At 49.6% G+C, this 18304-nt stretch overlaps 1 protein-coding gene and 1 long non-coding RNA gene across 5 annotated transcripts in view; one reads left to right on the top strand and one right to left on the bottom strand.

The window, feature by feature from the left end:
• Positions 1-3170: 3170 nt before the first annotated feature.
• On the bottom strand, positions 3171-4342 carry LOC122445281. The gene is made up of 2 exons (XR_006270501.1): positions 4130-4342; positions 3171-3833 (listed from the first exon to the last, which is right to left on the bottom strand). It is a non-coding gene; the product is annotated as an uncharacterized LOC122445281 (long non-coding RNA).
• Positions 3715-18304, top strand: part of MRAS (muscle RAS oncogene homolog) — a 68574-nt gene continuing 53984 nt past the window's right edge. The window contains exons 1-2 of one of the 4 annotated variants that reach the window (XM_043474291.1): positions 3715-3848; positions 4618-4709. The gene's annotated coding sequence lies outside the window, so the exon portion shown is untranslated. Of the gene's footprint in view, positions 3849-4349; positions 4478-4577; positions 4710-18304 lie in introns of those variants that run through there. The other 3 variants (XM_043474294.1, XM_043474292.1, XM_043474293.1) reach the window with 3 other exon arrangements.

The following is an 18304-nucleotide window of genomic DNA, read 5'->3' as shown; positions in this document are numbered from 1 at the left end:
ATGTTAGTTGAGTGTGGACAACTTTGGGGAGAAGTTTGGCCATGAGTGGGAAGTTGACTCTTCTGGCCCCAGAAAGCAAGAGGGAGCCCTCACAAAGGATGGACAACAAGCATCAGTAAGCATAAGCATCAAAGAAGAAAATCTTGTGAGGCCTCCCCAAATGGGGCTAAGACAGGCATGGTGGGTGCAGAGCAGGTAGCAGAGAGAGCTAAAGATGAGAGATGGCTGAACCTGGGCTGGGAAAGACCATGGCAACCCTGAGAGAAGACTGTGTATAGCTCTTGGCACCAGATCATGGGCGGCCCAGGGGAAGAAAGGCCTTGTACTTGGCAGAGAAGAAAGGTTAGCTAAGGGGAAGAACAGGCCTGGGGGTGGGGTGAAGCTCTTCTGCTAAGTCATGATTGGTGCTCCAGGGTCAGCAAGAGATTAATTTGGGCCACAGGCCTGAAGGGACTAGGGCTGGGATGAGTGCTAGTGTTTTCTTCACCTCTGCCCTGCTTTCCCAGCACACACACACACACACACACACACACACACCCCTGACCAACTGACCGGCCACTGAGGCCACCAGACACCAGAGAAAGAGTGGAGGCTCTGTGGGCGGAAGGCCCTGACGCTCGGTCCACTGGGTAGGATTGGGCTTGTGGTCCTCTTATGTCTAAAGCAGGGCGGGTGAGACCTTCTGCCCTGGGCCCTGGGAGGCGTGCAAGTCATCACTGTGCCCGTGTGAGGCACAAATGTGTGTTCCAGAGCCCAGAGCTGCTGGAACCCCCAGCGGCTGCTCTGGGCAGAGAGTTCTGGAGGGAGGTTGTGCCACAGTGACTTACTTGGCTGGCTCCAGGCCCTGAAGTCTGCAGCCCTGCTCCTCCAGGTTTGCTTCCTGAACCCCAAGACACCAGCTTGGGTCTGCTGTGAGGCCTGGTGCTCAGCAAGGCTCAGGCAGAGGCAGACACGGGATGCACCGCGACCCATCAGGTGTGTTTGCTCTTGTCGCTGAGCGGGGAAGTTCTCCTCTGGGTCACAGCTCTGATCTCTGTCCTATTTTAGGAACTATCTCCTGGCCCCATGGCTGGCCTTAGACCTCAGTGCCTGAAACTTGGGCTTGAACCCTGCCTGGGTTCTTGGCCACAAGCCTAGCTTTCTATCATGCCCCAACCACACCTGATCGGCCATAGGGTTCTGCTGGAGATTGGGAAAGACTTCAACTCAGCCATACCTCAGTCTATAAGGTTTTCGCCCTCCCTTCTCAGCCTAGCTGATTGGTCCATCGAGCCCTGGTTTCGTCATCACCTCTCACAGAAAATCTGCCCCGGGTGCTTGCCCCTCCTCCGGGCTCCGTCAGCCCCCATCCCTCTCAATTCCACACCATTCCCCCCTCTGCTGGCACTTGGCACATTGCATTGGCACGTGGTAGGTGCTATGCTGTGCAGTGCTTAGTCCCTCAGTTGTGTCTGACTCCTTGTGACCCCATGGACTGTAGCCTGCAAGGCTCCTCTGTCCATAGGGATTCTCCAGGCAAGAATACTGAAGTGGATTGCCCTGCCCTCCTCCAGGGGATCTTCCCAAGCCAGGGATCAAACCCAGGTCTCCCACATTGCAGGAGACCTGTCTGAACCACCAGGGAAGCCCACATAGTAGGTATACTGACAGTATTTACCGAATGAATGAACCATCAACCCCAGGCCTCACTTTTCTGCTCAGTGACCTTGTTCTTTGAAGCTCCTATTTGCTAGCAGCTGTTTGCTTTAGTTCAGGGCTCAGAAAGCAGAGCAGGCAGCCCAAGTGAGACAAGTGCCCTGTTGTAAGACTCCAGTGTCAACCTGAAGTGTCTAGTCTCACCCTTAGGGAAACCCGGGTACTTATGTGTTAGTACTAACTGCTTAAGTTCCACTTTAAAGGGAAACAGGTTATTAAAGATTTGTGTATGAAAGTGGTATAAAGATAAACCTTTGAGGGACTTTCCTGGTGGTCCAGTGGCCAAGACTCCACATTCCCATTGCAGGGGGCCCAGGTTTGATCCCTGGTCAGGGAACTAGATCCCACACTTGGCAACTAAGAGTTCACCTGCCTCAACAAATATCAAAGATCCCACGTGCCTTGACTAAGACCTGGTGCAACCAAATAAATAAATATAAATAAAATAAATATTTATATAAAAAAAATTTTAAAGGCAAACCTTGGACTCCTTTGCAAACCAGGACACACAGACTCCTGCCTCCTCCCCCAAGGCCTGTGGTATATGGAAGGGGCAGGGGAAGAGGCAGGTCCCAGGGCAAGACTAGATTGTCAAGACGAACAGTTGTCCCTCAAGCCCCCTCCTCAATCGGGTCTTTCATTCCCTCCCAAGATGCAATAGTCTTGATGGCATTCAAACCCTCCCCTGCTGCCATGGGGACTCAGGGGGTCCATAGGGCCTTCAGGACAGCAGGCGGGGTAGGTGTAAGGGACACAATAGCTCTCACCAAATGGCAGCTTGGGTACCTGGGTGCCAACTGAAGCTTGTGTCAGACCCTGTGCCACAATACAGCCTGAAGGACTCAGGATAGCAAAGGCCTGGGGTGGTGAGTGAAGCTTTGAAAATAATAAGAGGATGGGTTCCAGATGGGTTTACCAGATGTGTAAAGCTGGTTCCAAGCTATCATCAAGGTCTGTCTACAAAAAGAACATCCTCAAAAATGATACTGATAGGAGACTTCACTGGTGGTCCAGTGGTTAAGACTTCACCTTAGAATGCAGATGGTATGGGTGTGATCCCTGGTTGGGGAGCTAAGATCTCACATGCCTCAAGGCCAAAAAAAAAAAAAATTTTCAAAACATAAAACAGAAGCAATATGGTAAAAAATTCAATGAAGACTTAAAAAACAGTCCACATCAAAAAACAAAATCTTTTAAAAAAGGATACTTGTAATCAAAACTACAACGAGATACCACTCCCCCATCCCCACTACTAGGATGGCTATAATCAAAAAGACAGATGATAACAATTGTTGGTGAGGATGTGAAGATGTGGAACACTCATACATGGTTGGTCGAATGTAAAATAGCAGCTGCTTTGGAAACCAGTTTTGGGGTTCCTCAAAATGTCAAACATAGCATATGATCCACAATTCTACTTCTAGGTATATACCCAAGAGAAATGAAAACATAATTCATACGGAGACTTGTACATGAATGTTCATAGCAGTTTTATTCATAATAGCCCCAAAGTACAAACCATCTAACTGTCCATCAGCTGATGAAAGACAAAATGTAGTGTGTCCACACAACCCAATGCTATTCAATCACAAAAGGGAATGAAGCATTGCTACATGCTGCAACACTGATGAACCTTAAAAAAATCCTGTGAAGTGAAGGAAGCTGGGTCACAAAAGACCACATGTATGATTCCACTTTCATGAAATGTCCTGAGTAGGCAAATCCGTAGAGACAGAAAGTAGATTAGTGGTTTCCAGCGGCCGGTAGGAGGAGGGAATGGGGAGTAACTGTAAGTGGGTTCTTTTTTTTTCTTTTTCTTTTCTTTTTTTTTTTTTAAGGGGAGGTGGTGTTATAAAAATTATCTGGAACTAGGTAATGGTGACGGTTGCACAACTTTGTGAATATATTAAAAACTACTGTATTGCCCACTTTAAAAGCTGGAATTTTTGGTGTGTGAATTATATCTCAGTTTTTTAAATCAGGGGAAAATGACGCCGATGGAGAGGAGTCAGCGGAACTGAAGAAATGAAATGGATCGCGAGTGTCGCCTGTCCCCGTCCGTCGCCTCTGTTTGACGAACTTTAGGCTCAAGAACCGGCACTGAGAGGGCCTTCGGGAAGCGACGCTGGGGACTGGATCTAGGAAGAAACGCGGTCCGGGATTAGAAGGGAATGCGGTTAAGGTGGCGGCCTGGGATCGCCTAGGACAGGGGAGGCGTCTGTAGGCTCCGAAGTTGGCCGGGCGGGAGCGGAGATTTAAAGGCTGGAGCGCAGAGGCTCTTAAAGAGGCCCGGGCGAATTCCCACTCGGCGTCCACCTTAAAACCAGCTCCCGGGCGCCGGTGGTCGGGGCAGTCGGACCCGAGTAAGGCCGCGGGGGAGGCCCGGTACGCGCGCCCTGCTGGGTCCCGGGAGCTCGGCGCAGGTGGCACAAACCTCGTGAGCCGCGCGTCCTGGGAGTTAGGGGCCCGCTGGGGTGGCAGGGTCGCGGCGCCGGGCCCGGCCCCCCCAGCGCCCACGGAGGCGGCGCTCTATTTTTAGCAGGCGCTGTTGCAATATAAGGAATGCGCGGCTCGCCTGGCGCTAGGCTGGGGCGCGCGCGGGCTGCGCGGTCGCTTTAAGGCGGCGCCGGGGCGGGGACCGGCCGAAGCGGCCGGCAGGCCGCGGGCCCGAAGCCGTCAGTCCGGCCGCCGCGGGGCCGGGAGGGCGCGGCGCTGTCTTCTGGTTGGCGTGGGCATGGAGGAGGTGGCCTGAGGCCGGAGCCAAGCTGGGCTGGAGTGCGCGGTGAGAGGTCGGGGCGGGCTGGGAGGGGAGGGGACTGGCCGGGCGCTTTGTTCCGGGCGGGAGGTGTGGCCGCCCCGGGCCGGGCCGCGCTCGCCGCTGGAGGACTGCGCTCCGGGACTGGCCTTTTACCCCCATCGCAGGCTCCAGCGTAACCGTGTGCGATCGAGAAGTCGGCGACCATCGGGACCCCAGAGAGATGGGCCTGCTCACCACCTAAAAAGCCCCTTTCATGGTAACCGCCCTTGGGTTCCTTTTTCCTTGGGCGAGAACCCGCGGGGAGTGGGCGGCGGGTCTCGAGTGGGATGGGGAAGGGTTGGTGGTGGCTCTTTATATTTTTAGAAGGGCGTTAACGAGGGCAGGGATCTGCCGAGAGAGTTGTCAAATTCATCCGAATGATAAAAAGCAGGCTGTTGCATTAATAGTCTTTTGCGGCGCCACGGGGCTTGGGGCTTTGGTCACCATCAGGGCCCCGGCTCATTCATTGAATGGGACCTGCAGGGGCGCCCACTGCGTGTGGGGCACAGTGCCAGATCCTGTGCCGCGGGGAAAGTAGGGGTGCAAAGTGAGCCCTGTGTGTCGGTTCTGGGATCAGGGGAGCACAGGGACTGTAGAACAGACAGCGTGGAGGGTCAGGGAAGGCCTCCTGAAGGAGGTGATGCCTGGCAGAGCATGGGCACTAGGCACCCAGATAGACTCTTGTGGCTGAAGCTGAGGTCTGTGCTGGCTGGGGCCAGAGGCCCATCTGGAGAGGCAGACAAGGGCCACTTCATCCGGGCCCTGATCTGTGCGCTCTGGGATTGTCCCTTCTTCTCCCCCACCCCCAGCCCCTACTCCTAGCAAACCTCTTTGGGCTAGAATGGTTCTTGCCCCTCCAAGACTCACACTGTGCCCTGCACCTGATTAGAGAAGGTAACTGACAAGGCTCAGAACTGTAGCCTCAAAAGAGTAACCTTCCTCACAGCAGGAATGATGAAGAAATCTGACCAAAAAGCCCTGAAGCTCCACTGTAATAATAGCTGCCAGCAGGGCTTACACAGACCAGGCACTTGACTTGTATATGCTTGCTCATCATTTGACGAGACTCCAGAAGGGTCTTCTTATTACCCCTGTGCAGTTGGGGAACAGGGGCTATAAAGAGTCAGTAACTTGTCCAAGATCCTGTCTAGGGTCCATGTAGACCCTCAGCTTTCCAGCCCCTCTGGAGAGGGTCTGGCTGCCCCAGCTTCATGGCTCCAGGTGCAGCCTGCTTTGAGTCTGTTGCCTTTCACTGGTTGGTTCAAGTGTGGGGTGGTGAACTGCTGGTATTAATAACTGACATGTGTCAGGGGCTTTGCAGCAGACAAAGCATTTTCACCATGACAATTCTTAGAGCTGCTCCTACTTCTCTTCCCAGGAAAGAAACTTGAGCTGGCTAACATATTTGTACATCTCCCAATTTCCTATGAATTGCATTTCCCTGCTGACTAGGGGACTGAAAATGTTTCGGGTCATGATTTTGACCCTCAGTCTCATGTCATCCCTAGCAGCTAGTTAGCTTCTCTGTCTGTGGATTAGGGTGTAGTTTGTTCTTTCTCTGCTAGGTCAGGAGGTTTGAAGCTTTGATGCTCTGGGGTTTTGGAAGCTACAGGGTCTGCCAGCCTCTATGGGGGTGGGGTAGGTGCTGTGTAAGCCGGAAGCTCTAGTAGAAACTACCCCTTACCCCCCTACTTCAGCATTTCCTTATGGGGGGTGGGGGCGGTCAAGGTCCTCAGCTGAACGCTGGTGAGGCAAGTGACAGTTGTCCAGGGCTGCCACCTCTGTTTGTATTTGCCACTACTTACGTTTTCACCTGCCTAAGATATCTTTGTGACAGGTATAACTTTTATTAGCTCTAACCACAGGTATTTCACACTTTCGGTTGATCTGAGTTGCTTAGAGAGAGACAAGTCCATTATCCCTGGGGTTGGCTCCTGAGCTTGAGTGATCACGTGGAACCAGGGAAGACTTCTGGGCTCTGATGGACTGAACCAGTTCCTGAAGCGTCTGGGTTTAATATCAGCTCGATTCACAAGTTGACCAGCCTGCTGGATCAAGTAACTTCTCGAGGAAATATGACCTCCATTTTATATTTCACATCTGGTGTCATCACCGTCTCCCAATGAAATGCCAAGGAGTATGCCTCCCTGCAAGCAATTGAAAACATACCTGTTTATGAATATCATGTAGTTTGCACAAAACACACACGTGTGAACTAAATGAAAACACATTCTCGTGTAAAGTTGGGATGTTCTCAAGTGTCCAAAAAGTGCATTGAGTTCCAAAGGCTCCATACCTGCCAGGCCTGGGGCAGGTATCTGACTAGCTAGAAGGTACAGTTACCTTTGTCTGGGGATGGGAGAAAAGAAGGATGCTTCTGGCGGCAAGTAACGAAACCCAAGTAATAGTGGATTAAGCAGAGTTTAGATCTCCCAAAGATGCTCTCAACTCTGGTGAAGTCTCTGTACAGGGATGGGATATTAGTGCCACTTCCAGCAAGTTCTTGCATAGGACAGGCAGCCAAGAAGGCTGAGTGTTCAGAGCAATGGTTTTTACCTTCTTGGGCCACTACCTCTTTAATATGCCAGTGAAAAGCCCAGAGAAATGTTGCTTGGATGTATGAAGTTAGGCATCAGTTTGGGAGATTTGTGGATCTCTGAAAATGAGCCCTGGATCCCAGGCTAGATCCCCTGCTTCACTGCTGTTCACTGAGGACCTGCTCTGAGGCTCTGACCTCCCAGCCAGGCCAGCAGGCTGTCGTGGTGGAGCCGGACGGGCATCAGTTCTCAGCCATGAGAGGACGTCCATGCCATCAGCCAGCACATCTGTCTTGTGGAACTTTGAGAGCGTGGTGCTGCAATCCCTTCTTCAGACAATAGAGGGCGTTGTCAAGGCTAGGGGGACATCCTCACTGCACTCGGTGTCTGCTGTGCCTCCCTGGGTGCCCATCTCTAGTCTTCCAGGCAGCATTCTTGCTGCCATAATGAGGCTGGTGCTGCGTGTTCCGACTCCCCACCCCTGGCCATCTACTGAGCCTCACCACCGAGCCAAGGGTCTGTTGCCCGCTGGCATGATCCAAGACAGCTTTCTGCAGCCATCCGCATTGTAGGGGTTATGAAGTAGCAGTGTCTATTTAGCTTTTAAATGTCCCTATCATTGTCTTTTCGTGTTTTTTTTTTTTTTTAATATTTATTTATTTGCTGTGTTGGGTCTTCGCTGTGGCATGCAGGATCTTTAGTTGCGATGTATGAACTCTTAGTTGGTGGCATGAGGGATCTAGTTCCCTGACCAGGGGTTGAACTTGGGCCCCCTGTGTTGGAAGAACGGAGTCTCAGCCACTAGACCACCAGGGATGTCTCTCATTTAGTATTTTTGATAGCTTTAGTCAGTGGAAATTGCTGATGGCCAGGTGGCCAAATGACAATGTGGGTTACCATTGGTTATGAGATGACTTGCTCAGAGGGGCACATTTTCATCTACAGAGCTGGCATCTGGCCACCTAGATGGATAAAACATCATGATTTGGATGTGGGTTGTGTTGCTAATGAGATTTTGGAAAGTACAGGAAGGGATTTGGCTGTTGAGCATGTGGTAATAGAAGGAGGTGGCAGGGGATGGAGAGTCCTGAGCTCCAATTCGGGCCCTCTGTGACCCTGTCCACAGGGCCTTGGGAGCGTCCTGCGCTACAAGGGCTGAGACTCCATCTGTGACTTCTCTAGCCCGCCCTCAGGGTTGTCATGGGGATTAGATGAAATACACAGATGAGAACATGCTTGGGAGACCAGAAAGGGCGGTAAGAACTAAGAGCATTATCAGTGTTCAGGCAGCCTTTAGATAACAGAATCACAGACCAGGAAGGGGCCCCTGGAGCATATTTAGTCTCAATTCAGACCCAAGAGAGCATATTTCTCATAGTGGTGAGGTAAATGGTTTTTAGGCAGGACATATTTTAATAGTTACATATATACTTACTTATGTGTATTTTAAAAATAAAGGTATGACATCAAACCTATTTTTTAAATGGCTATTTTGCTCAGATTAAGGCTAAGTAAGGCTTTTAAGTTAAAAACTATGCTGATTTTTAAGGTAAAGATTAAGCCAGTAATAGTTCAGTAGTAGACATTTTGGCCCAAATGGGCCCTTGAGTAGAGGCTGGGAAAATTTGTGCAGCCTTTGAGGAGCAGAGCTTAGCTGGGCCCTTCTAGAGGCAGGGAGGTTGCTGCCCCTCAAATCAGTTTACCCAATGGGGATTCATTCATCTCATTCACTCATTCTTTCATCCTTGCAAAGTTCTTTCCTTTCTTATCTTAACCTGTCCCACTGGATCTGTGCCACATGAACTTTGACCGTCATGCTTTTCTCCAGCATGAGCAGCCCTGCATTCTCCAACTGCTCCTCAGATGACGTGGCTTAAAGATAGTGTCTCTGGATGTCCACTCTCCCTCCAGGCTGGACTGGACTAGAGGCTCTGCATTGGCCATCTCTAAGCCTCACGGCAGTTTTGCTGTTAGCCCTTTCTTTACAGATGTGGAAACAGGGACTCAGAGTGGTAGTCACCCCCATGGCCATGGCCTGAGAGGACCAGAGCCGGGAAGGAGTCTCACCAAAGTCTGTTTGGTCCCAGAGGGCATGCTCCACCTGTTACACAGTGCTGCTCCCAGGACTGATAGATAACGCTGGTCATTCTGACGACACCTCTTCTCTCTCAGTGCTCGTGGGGCGTGGCCCATGGGGGTCTGGCCCGATGTAGTCAGTGCTGGAGGGGAGTGGAGGCCTCGTGGGGAGAGGGGGCAGAGCCGTTCACACACAGGGATGCTGTGAAGCGACAGCACCCATGGAGGTGCAGGTGCGGCTGGTTGACAAGAGAGGCAGAGGGACCCTGGATGGTGGTAGTTTTCCCCTAATTTCCATTAAGCCTCCGGTCAACCAGGAACCCCTCCATCATTTGCATACTTGACATATTTTGTAATTTTCAAAAATATAAAAATACAAAGGATGATACCTAACAAACACCATGTACCCATTACCCCAGTTGAGCAGATGGGACCCCTTTGTCTGCCCTTGATCCCTTCCCTGATGGCAGGGCTTCGTCACGTCCCTGCTCAGGAGACCTGGCTGGCTGGGCCTGTCCTCAGTCTCTGACCGACTTTCAGAGCCCCGCTCCCAAGTTTCCATGTCTTGGCTCTTTTAGCTCCATGTCCCCAGCAAATTCAATGAATAACCACCTGGGTCTCCATCAGGGTCCTCAGCAGATCTTTTTGCTGCCTGAACTCACACCGGGGAGAGATAAGTGTGCGTCTTGGGATTTAACCTATTTCAAAAACTTCCTCCACCCACATACACACCTGCCTTGACCATCGTGGTTTCAGGCCAGACTGTGGCGCATCATTTAGTCATAGCTGCCCAAACCAAACTGTGATTCAGATGGTAAATGTAAATATTTGGAAAAGAGAGGGAAAAAAAAACAATTTTCTTTTTCTGATTAGATGACAATTTGTTAAGCTGCTCATCTTCAAAACCTTGAGCAAAATACATTTTATGTTCTAAAGTGCAGGACTGCTTTGAAGGAAGGAAGATGGAGTCTGATATGGTGCCTTTCTAACCTCTAACATGGCCTTGGGAAAAGAGCCTGATGTTGGGAAAGATTGAAGGCAGGAGGAAAAGGGGGCAATAGAGGATGAGATAGTGGGATGGCATCACAGACTCAGCGAACATTTAGTTTGAGCAAACTCAGGGAGATAGTGAAGGACAGGAAGCCTGGTGTATTGCATGCAGTTCATGGGGTCACAAAGATTCAGAGACGAATGAGCGACTGAACAACACCATCGCAGCCTTGCCGGCTGTCCCTTTCCTGGGCTTCCCCGGAAACAGGGCTCCCGTGTGCCTGGCCCTGGGTCCTCCTACCTGCCAAGCGTTCCAGCTGCAGAGGGGGCAGCTCTCCATGAGGACAGGAGATGGTTTCTCACCCCACTCTTCAGGCTCCTTCTTCCACCCCGGCTGACTGAGCTGGAACCTGACATGGCCCATTTGCATGTAGCTTAGGCTTGAGTTAAGACAGTTAGCAAAGCACCGCTTGTAAAGCTATGCAGTAAAGATTTAAAAACCTTCTGGAAAAGCCCTGCATTCCCCAAGCAGATTGGCTTTTCAAGGAGTCACCATTGGGGACAGAGATTTCAATTAGTTTTGTGGTAGAACACAGGGACCTGAGGTGGTCCCCAGGTTTTCTTTACTAAGTGGTGAGAATGAGTTGAAATGTTTCCTGTGCCTGAGTTGCCAACAAAGGATAACACTGTCTGCATCCTTTCCCTTGACTCGATGGAGATGCTGCAGAAGCTGGCAAAGGCTGGAACCCCAAAGACCTCAGAAGGATCTGCTTTGTTGGGGTTTCTCTTGCAATAGAAATGGTCAGAGGCTGTGCCAGTGAAGGCAGTTAAGTATATTCTGATAACTATTTGTTTATGCAAGAATACACATACATATTATGTTGATGGCCTACTTTTTTTAAAGAAAAGTTTTGGTTTAAAAACAATCTGCTAAGTAATATTTCATTATATATAGGTACCACAGCTTCCATTCATCTGTTGATGGCCCTCTGGGTTGCTTCCATGTTCTAGCTATTGTAAAAAGTGCTGCAATGAACATTGGGGTACATGCATCTTTTTCAGTTATGGTCTTCTCAGGGTATGTTACTCAGCCATAAAAAGGAACACATTTGAGTCAGTTCTAATGAGGTGGATGAAATTAGAGCCTAAGAAGTAAGTCAGAAAGAGAAAAACAAATATCATATGTTAATGCATATATGTAAAATCTAAAAAGATGGTACTGATGAACCTATTTGCAGAGCAGCCATGGAGACTCAGATATAGAAAACAGACTTGTAGACCCAGTGGGGGGAAGAGAGAGTGGGACGAAGGGAAAGAGTAGCATGGAAACATGTACATTACCATATGTAAAATAGATAGCCATTGGGAATTTGCTGTATGATGCAGGTAACTCACACTTGTGCTCTGTGACAACCTAGAGGAATGGGATGGGGTGGGAGGTGGGAGGGAAGGTTCAAGAGGGAGGGTCATATGTATACCTATGGCTGATTCATGTTGATGTATGGCAGAAACTGTAAGTATTTAAAAAAATTTTTTTTTAAGAATCTGCTATTCATACTCTATGTTAGGATGTCCCTTGAATCCTAACTACCCAGATTAAAAGTAAAAGTATTTGTAAGCATGTGGTGCTGTGTGGAGATAGCCAAAGATGTGCTGGAACTGAGGAGCCCATCCTCCCTTTAGAGCTGACCATTCTAGGGGGACCTGGGGACAGGTTCTTGCCTCCCCAAAGCATTATATATTCATTTCAAGGGCAAAATTTGTTTTAATTCAGTTCTGTTTGTTTTTTCTTCTTTTTTTAGCCATTAGAACTTTTAACACACCTTGAAGATTCCCCCTTTTAGATGACCCCAAACTCACCCCTTTGTATTTTAATTCCACAGGGAATGGAGGTCCCAAGGGAGAGGCAGAGGCAAACGCATCTTTTTTGGGGAGTACCATTCTCTCACAGGAAGGCTCGGCAGCTCAAAATAGCGTCCATCATGTTCTTCTTTCAGTGCATGTTTTATTGTAACCGGAGATGATAGAAAAGGGTGGAACCACAGTCCCAAAGCCTCGGGGGCATATGTTAGAAAAAATAACTTTCATAAGATATGCCTTCTCAGGGGCCCCTCCACACCCACATTCCTCAGGTTGAGATTCCCCTGGCGTCAGAGTCAGGAAGGCCTAGGCTCCCCACGCGTCCTCATATCCATTCTCTTCTGAAAGAGGAAGTCAGCCCCCCCACCCCCTTGCCCTGCTGGTGCTCCTGGGATGCTAAGACTCGGTGACCCCCGCCCCGCCCGCCCACAGGGCTCCTTTCCACTTATCTGGGGCTGGGTGGGTGTTTCCTGCATGTTTGAGATTTTAAAGAGGAAATCAAAATAAAGAAACAAAGCCTTTGTTTTACTTCTGGGCTCAAACCGAGGGCGGCTGGAGGGATGGAAAGGGGGAGCAGGAGCAGGTCACTTGGCGCTTCCACAAAATAACCATTCTCATAAGCACTTAACAGGGGCTTTTTTTCTACTTGGGGCTGGTATGTATGGATAGGAGAGCTGGGTGGAGGCTGGGAGAGCCCCTGTGTGGAAGGAAGGAGGAGGGGGCCCAGGCAGGGTCTGGGACCACCAGCAACTGGCCTCGGGGGGGCCTCCGGGCCCCTCAGTCCTCACTGCCTTCCTCAGAGGACCCACAGGAGAGTGGGGAGGGTCCTGGGCCGCAGGCCCCCTGCTGACTCTCTGTCCCCTGCCTGTCCTCTGTGTGACCTTGGGCAGGTCCCCACCTGCTTGGCCCACCTTTGCCGTGTCTGTAACAGAGATGGGGCTGCTGTGACTTACATGTCCTGGCTGCACCGCCCCCGTTGCTTGTTTAATCCAGTTAGGCTGGGCAAGCTCTCATCCCACAGATGTGGAAGTGGGGAGATGCTCTCCCTAAGAGTTCTTTGTTTTCCACAAAGATTTTCTCCCTGTGGAAGCTCTCAGAGAGTATCATTTATTTTTCTTTGAAGATTACCGGTTCATTGATGGACACCCTCCCCATCTGCAGTATTTCTGGGGATTGCAGGGTGGGGATCAGGCCCGCTGGCTATCTGGGCTCCAGAGTCAGCCGCCACGCTTTGCGTGGGTCCCCTAGGTGTGGCTTCCTCATTCCCTAAGCCCCACCGCGCGGACGCTGTTGTGTGTAACAGGCTGTCACCAAGGGCCTATAAGAAAGGGCCCATCGCTCAGAATGGGGCAGAAGTTAAAACTGAGCTTCAGACCTCTTCCCCTGTCTGCTCACCTCCTTGGCTGTCTGTCTCCTCAAGCCTAGTTGACTGCCATTTTCCAGGGACCACTTTTCCTGGACACTTTCCTCCAGAACTTCTGAAAACTCCCAATTTGATTGTTCTTTTTTTTTTAAAAAAATAAATGTATTTATTTTTAATTGTAGGATATTTGCTTTACAATGTTGTTTTGGTTTCTGCCATACATGAACATGAGTCAGCCGTAGGTATACACATGTCCTCTCCATCCTGGACCTCCCTCCCACCTCTCACTCCATCCCACCCCTCTAGGTTGTCACAGAGCACCAGGCCGAGCTCCCTGCACTATACAGCAACTTCCCATTAGCTGTTTATTTTACACTTCAGTCAGTTCAGTTCAGTCACTCAGTTGTGTCTGACTCTTTGTGACCCCATTGACTACAGCACGCCAGGCTTTCCTGTCCTTCACCAACTCCCGCAGCTTGCTCAAACTCATGCCTGTCAAGTCAGTGATGCCATCTAATCATCTCATCCTCTGTCATCCCCTTCTCCTGCCTTCAGTCTTTCCCAGCATCAAGCTCTTTTCCAGTGAGTCAGTTCTTCACATCAGGTGGCGGAAGTATTGGAGCTTCAGCTTCAGCATCAGTCCTTCCAATGAATATTCAGGGTTGATTTCCTTTAGGATTGACTGGTTTGATCTCCTTGCAGTCCAAGGGACTCTCAAGAGTCTTCTCCAGCACCACAGTTCAAAAGCATCAGTTTTACACATGGTAATGTGTATGTTTCAATGCTACTCTCTCAATACTTCCCATTCTCTCCTTGCCCTGTTGTGTCAGTAAGTGTCTTCTCTATGTCTGAGAAATAGGTTCATCAGTACCATTTTTCTAGATTCCATATATATGCATTAATATATGATATTTGTTTTTCTCCTTCTGACTTACTTCACTCTGTATAACAGGTTCTAGGTTCATCCACCTCACTAGAACTGACTCAGATTTGTTCCTTTTTATGGCTGCATAATATTCCATTGTATATATAGACCACAGCTTCTTCATCCATTCATCTGTCGATGGACATCTAGGTTGCTTCCATGTTCTAGCTATTATAAATCCTGCTGCAGTGAACACTGGGATACATGTGTCTTTTTCAATTATGGGTATATGCCCAGTAGTGGGATTGCTAGGTCATATGGTAATTTTATTTCCAGGAATAAAACTCCTAAGAAATCTCCGTACTGTTCCCCATAGTGGCTGTATCATTTACATTCCCAACAACAGTGCCAGAGGGTACCCTTTTCTCCACATCCTCTCGAGCATTTATTGTTTGTAGATTTTTTGACGATCACCATTGTGACAGGTGTGAGGTGATACCTAGCTATAGTTTTGATTTACATTTGTCTAATAATAAGTGATGATGTGTATTTTTTTCACATGTTTACTAGCCATCTGGATATCTTCTTTAGAGAAATGTGTGTTTAGGTCTTCTGCCCATTTTTTGATTGGGTTGTTTGTTTTTCTGATGTTGAGCTGCATGAACTGCTTGTATATTTTAGAGATTAATCCTTTGCCAGTTGCTTCATTTGTAATTATTTTCTCCCATTTTAAGGGTTGTCTTTTCATCTTGTTTATAGTTTCCTTTGCTGGGCAAAAGCTTTTAAGTTTAATTAGGTCCCATTTGTTTGTTTTTATTTTTATTTCCATTACTCTAGGAGGTGGATCATAGAGGATCTTGCTGTGATTTATGTCAAAAAGTTTCTGCCTATGTTTTCCTCTAAGAGTTTTATAGTTTCTGGTTTTAGCATTTAGGTTTTTAATCCATTTTGAGTTTATCTTTGTGTGTGGTGTTAGGAAGTGTTCTAATTTCATGCTTTTACACATGGCTGTCCAGTTTTCCCAGTTATCTTTTCTCCATTGTATAGTCTTACCTCTTCTGTCAAAGATAAGGTGCCCATAGGTGTGTGGATTTATCTCTGGGCTTTCTGTTGTATTCCATTGGTCTATATTTTTGTCTTTGTGCCAATACCATACTGTCTTAATGACTATAGCTTTGTAGTGTGGACTGAAATCAGGATTGTTGATTCCTCCAGCTCCATTCTTCTTTCTCAAGATTGCTGTGGCTAATCGGGGTCTTTTGTGTTTCTGTACCATTATTTGTGACTACAGAGAAATGATGACGTGGAGACTAGGCTGGGAGCCTACCCTTTTGCTTGTGAGCCATTAAAGAACTTGTTCGAGCAAGACGTATGCACCTGCACCCCAGACCTACACTGTGGCCTTCTGCAGGAACCACAGCAGGAACTGTGGGGTTGTTGTTGTCACTGTTATGAGCCCGGTCAAAGTCTTCAGCCAGGCTTTCTTCCCCAGTGACCAGAGCAAACAAAATGTTAATCTTTTTTCTTTGTGTTAGAACAGTGTGCACTGTAGCTGTGAGGATTAGAACTGAGGTAGGTCAATATATTTATTGAGCATCTTCTCAGTGTAACTTATGTGCTGGGCTCCAGTGATACAATGGAGGATAAAACGGAGCATGGGCCCTGTCCTCCTGGAGCTGACAGTCTAATGGGGAATACACACTGCCTCATAAACAATTAAGCCATGAGTGCAGCATGCAGAGTGCTGTCAAGACAAGACAACTGGGTGTTCTGGGAGGCGGAGCTGTGACCTCACCTTGTCTGAGGTGCTGGTCCGGGAAGGTAGGTGAGTGCTTAGCACTTGGTCAGGAAGTGTTGAACAGGCATTCTAATGATCAGCCCTGGCCACAGGACTCAGCCTGAATTTGCTCCAGCTGGTTACTGCTACCCATCCAACAATGATAGTTTTGCACAGAGAGGTTTATACATTAATTTGTCAAGGATCACACAGCTAGTAGGTGGCACTGGGCCTGTTGGACTCATTCCCATGCTTCTAACATCTGCTCTGCCTCCAGTTTTACCTCCTGGGCTCATCCTTGTCAGATGGAATGAGGCTCTGCAGTTTCTGCCTTTCTCTGCACCCCAAAACAAGCCACCCATGGGTTGTGGGTGGTGATCATTCCTTGGGTCATCAGGAATAAAATGTGCTTCCTTGTTGAGCCCTGGCATGCCCTAGCAGCAGGAGTGGTGGTCTTGCATCCCGCTGGGTGGCTGAGGTCTCACTATAGTCTCCCTACTGATCGCCTCGCAGGCCGAAGGAGGTGATGCAAAGGCAGCCCCTTCATTCCCCTCCAGCCCCATCCTGAGTGCTTCAGGGAAGCCTGGAGAGCAGCCCTGAATGGCCCCAGGCACCCTTCTGCGCAATTCGGTGGAGGGGACCCTGGCCAGAGTTCTCACAACATAGTGATGACAACGATGATGACGACAGTAATTTAACAAACACTTCACGTGCCGGGCGCTAATCTAAGCACTCATGTATACTGGCTCACTCCATCCTCAGAGCAGCCCTGTGAGGTGGATTCGGTTGTTAACAGGTGAGAAAGCTGAGGCGCACATGGGTGGAGCAGTTTGCCTAAGGTCACACACAAAGCTGGGCTTCTCAGGGGGCGCTAGTGGTAAAGAACCGCCTGCCAGTGCAGGAGACATAGAGATGTGGGTTTGACCCCTGGGCTGGGAAAATCCTCTGGAGAAGGAAATGGCAGCCCACTCCAGTGTTCTTGCCTGGAGACTCGCATGGAGAGAGGAGCCTGGCGGGCTCCGTCCACAGGGTCACAAAGAGCCAGACACAACTGAAGCGAGTTCGCACCAGCGTCAGCACCTGTGTAGCCAAGGGGGCAGATGCTTTGATTCACAGCTTTTTATAAAAGTGCCGCATGTAGGAGAAAGAGAGGTAGGCAGCCAGCTCCCCCGGCCAGTGGAGGCTTCTAGGTGGCTCCTGCTGCTTGGGAACCGAGTGGGCCCGCCCACTCTGCCCTTTGTTCTCTGTCCATCCTGGGCTTGCGGTCCAGCCTGGCCAGGAGGGCAGGGAAGATGCAGCTGCTCTTTAGGGTCTGGGGAAAGAGATTGAAAAGTGGTCTCCTGCCCTTTCAGAGTTTGGCAGTGTCCTTGAGAAGTCTGCCTTCCCCACCTCTGGCCGAGTTCAGGCCTTGAGACCCAGGGAGCTGGACCCTCCACCGGTCCTGCCTCCCTGGCTTTTCCCTTGGCCCAGGAACGCCACCCCCCCACCCCCACCTCCCCAGGGCGCTCATTGCCATGCCTGCCTCGCCTTCAGAAAGTCTCCCCTTTGTTTTGCTCCAGCCCTTCTCTCTACAGTCTGCTCACTCGTCTAGAAGGGGGATTGGATTGCCTCTCCTCACCTCAGGGATGGGCCTCAATCCTGTTTCTTTCTCATTTTTGGTTGAACATAAAATTTTTCACATTTTTCATTTATGGTGTTTAACATTTTGTATATACATGATGGAAAGAAATCAAAGCAATAGTCATTTTTGAGTGTGCCTCTCTGCCCTCCTCCTTCTCAGGCTCTGCCAGGCTTTGGGGTGGTTGCGTGCACCATCCCCCTTCCCAGCTAAAGATGGCCAGACTGGAGAGTCTCCGAACTGAGTACCCCCTACTTGGTGTGATGGTCACTTCCTTTAATCTGTGCTTAGTCACTCAGTCCTGTCCAACTCTTCGCAGCCCCATGACCTGTAGACCCCACCAGGTTCCTCTGTCCGTGGGAATTCTCCAGGCAAGAATACTGGAGTGGGTTGCCATGCCCTCCTCCAGGGCATCTTTGTAACCCAGGGGTCAAACCCAGGTCTCCCTCATTGAAGGTGTAGTCTTTACCATCTGAGCCACCTAGGAAGCCCAAGAATACTGGTGTGGGTAGCCTGTCCCTTCTTCAGGGAATCTTCCCCATCCAGGAATAGAACTGGAATCTCCTGCCTTGAAGGCGGTTCCTAACTAGCTGAACTACCAGGGAAGCCCTTCCTTTAACCTCACACCAAAGTCAAGGCCAAAAGCCAGGCCAGGCCAAGGCAGTGCAAAAGGTTATCTGCCTTGGAGCGGCCACATCGCTCAGCGCTGGCATGCTCACGGTGGCC

The sequence above is a fragment of the Cervus canadensis genome, chromosome 7, assembly GCF_019320065.1.
Source record: "Cervus canadensis isolate Bull #8, Minnesota chromosome 7, ASM1932006v1, whole genome shotgun sequence".
NCBI lineage: Eukaryota > Metazoa > Chordata > Mammalia > Artiodactyla > Cervidae > Cervus > Cervus canadensis.
The sequence above is the reverse complement of the archived record's forward strand: the minus strand, read 5'-3'. Positions and strand labels throughout refer to the sequence as shown.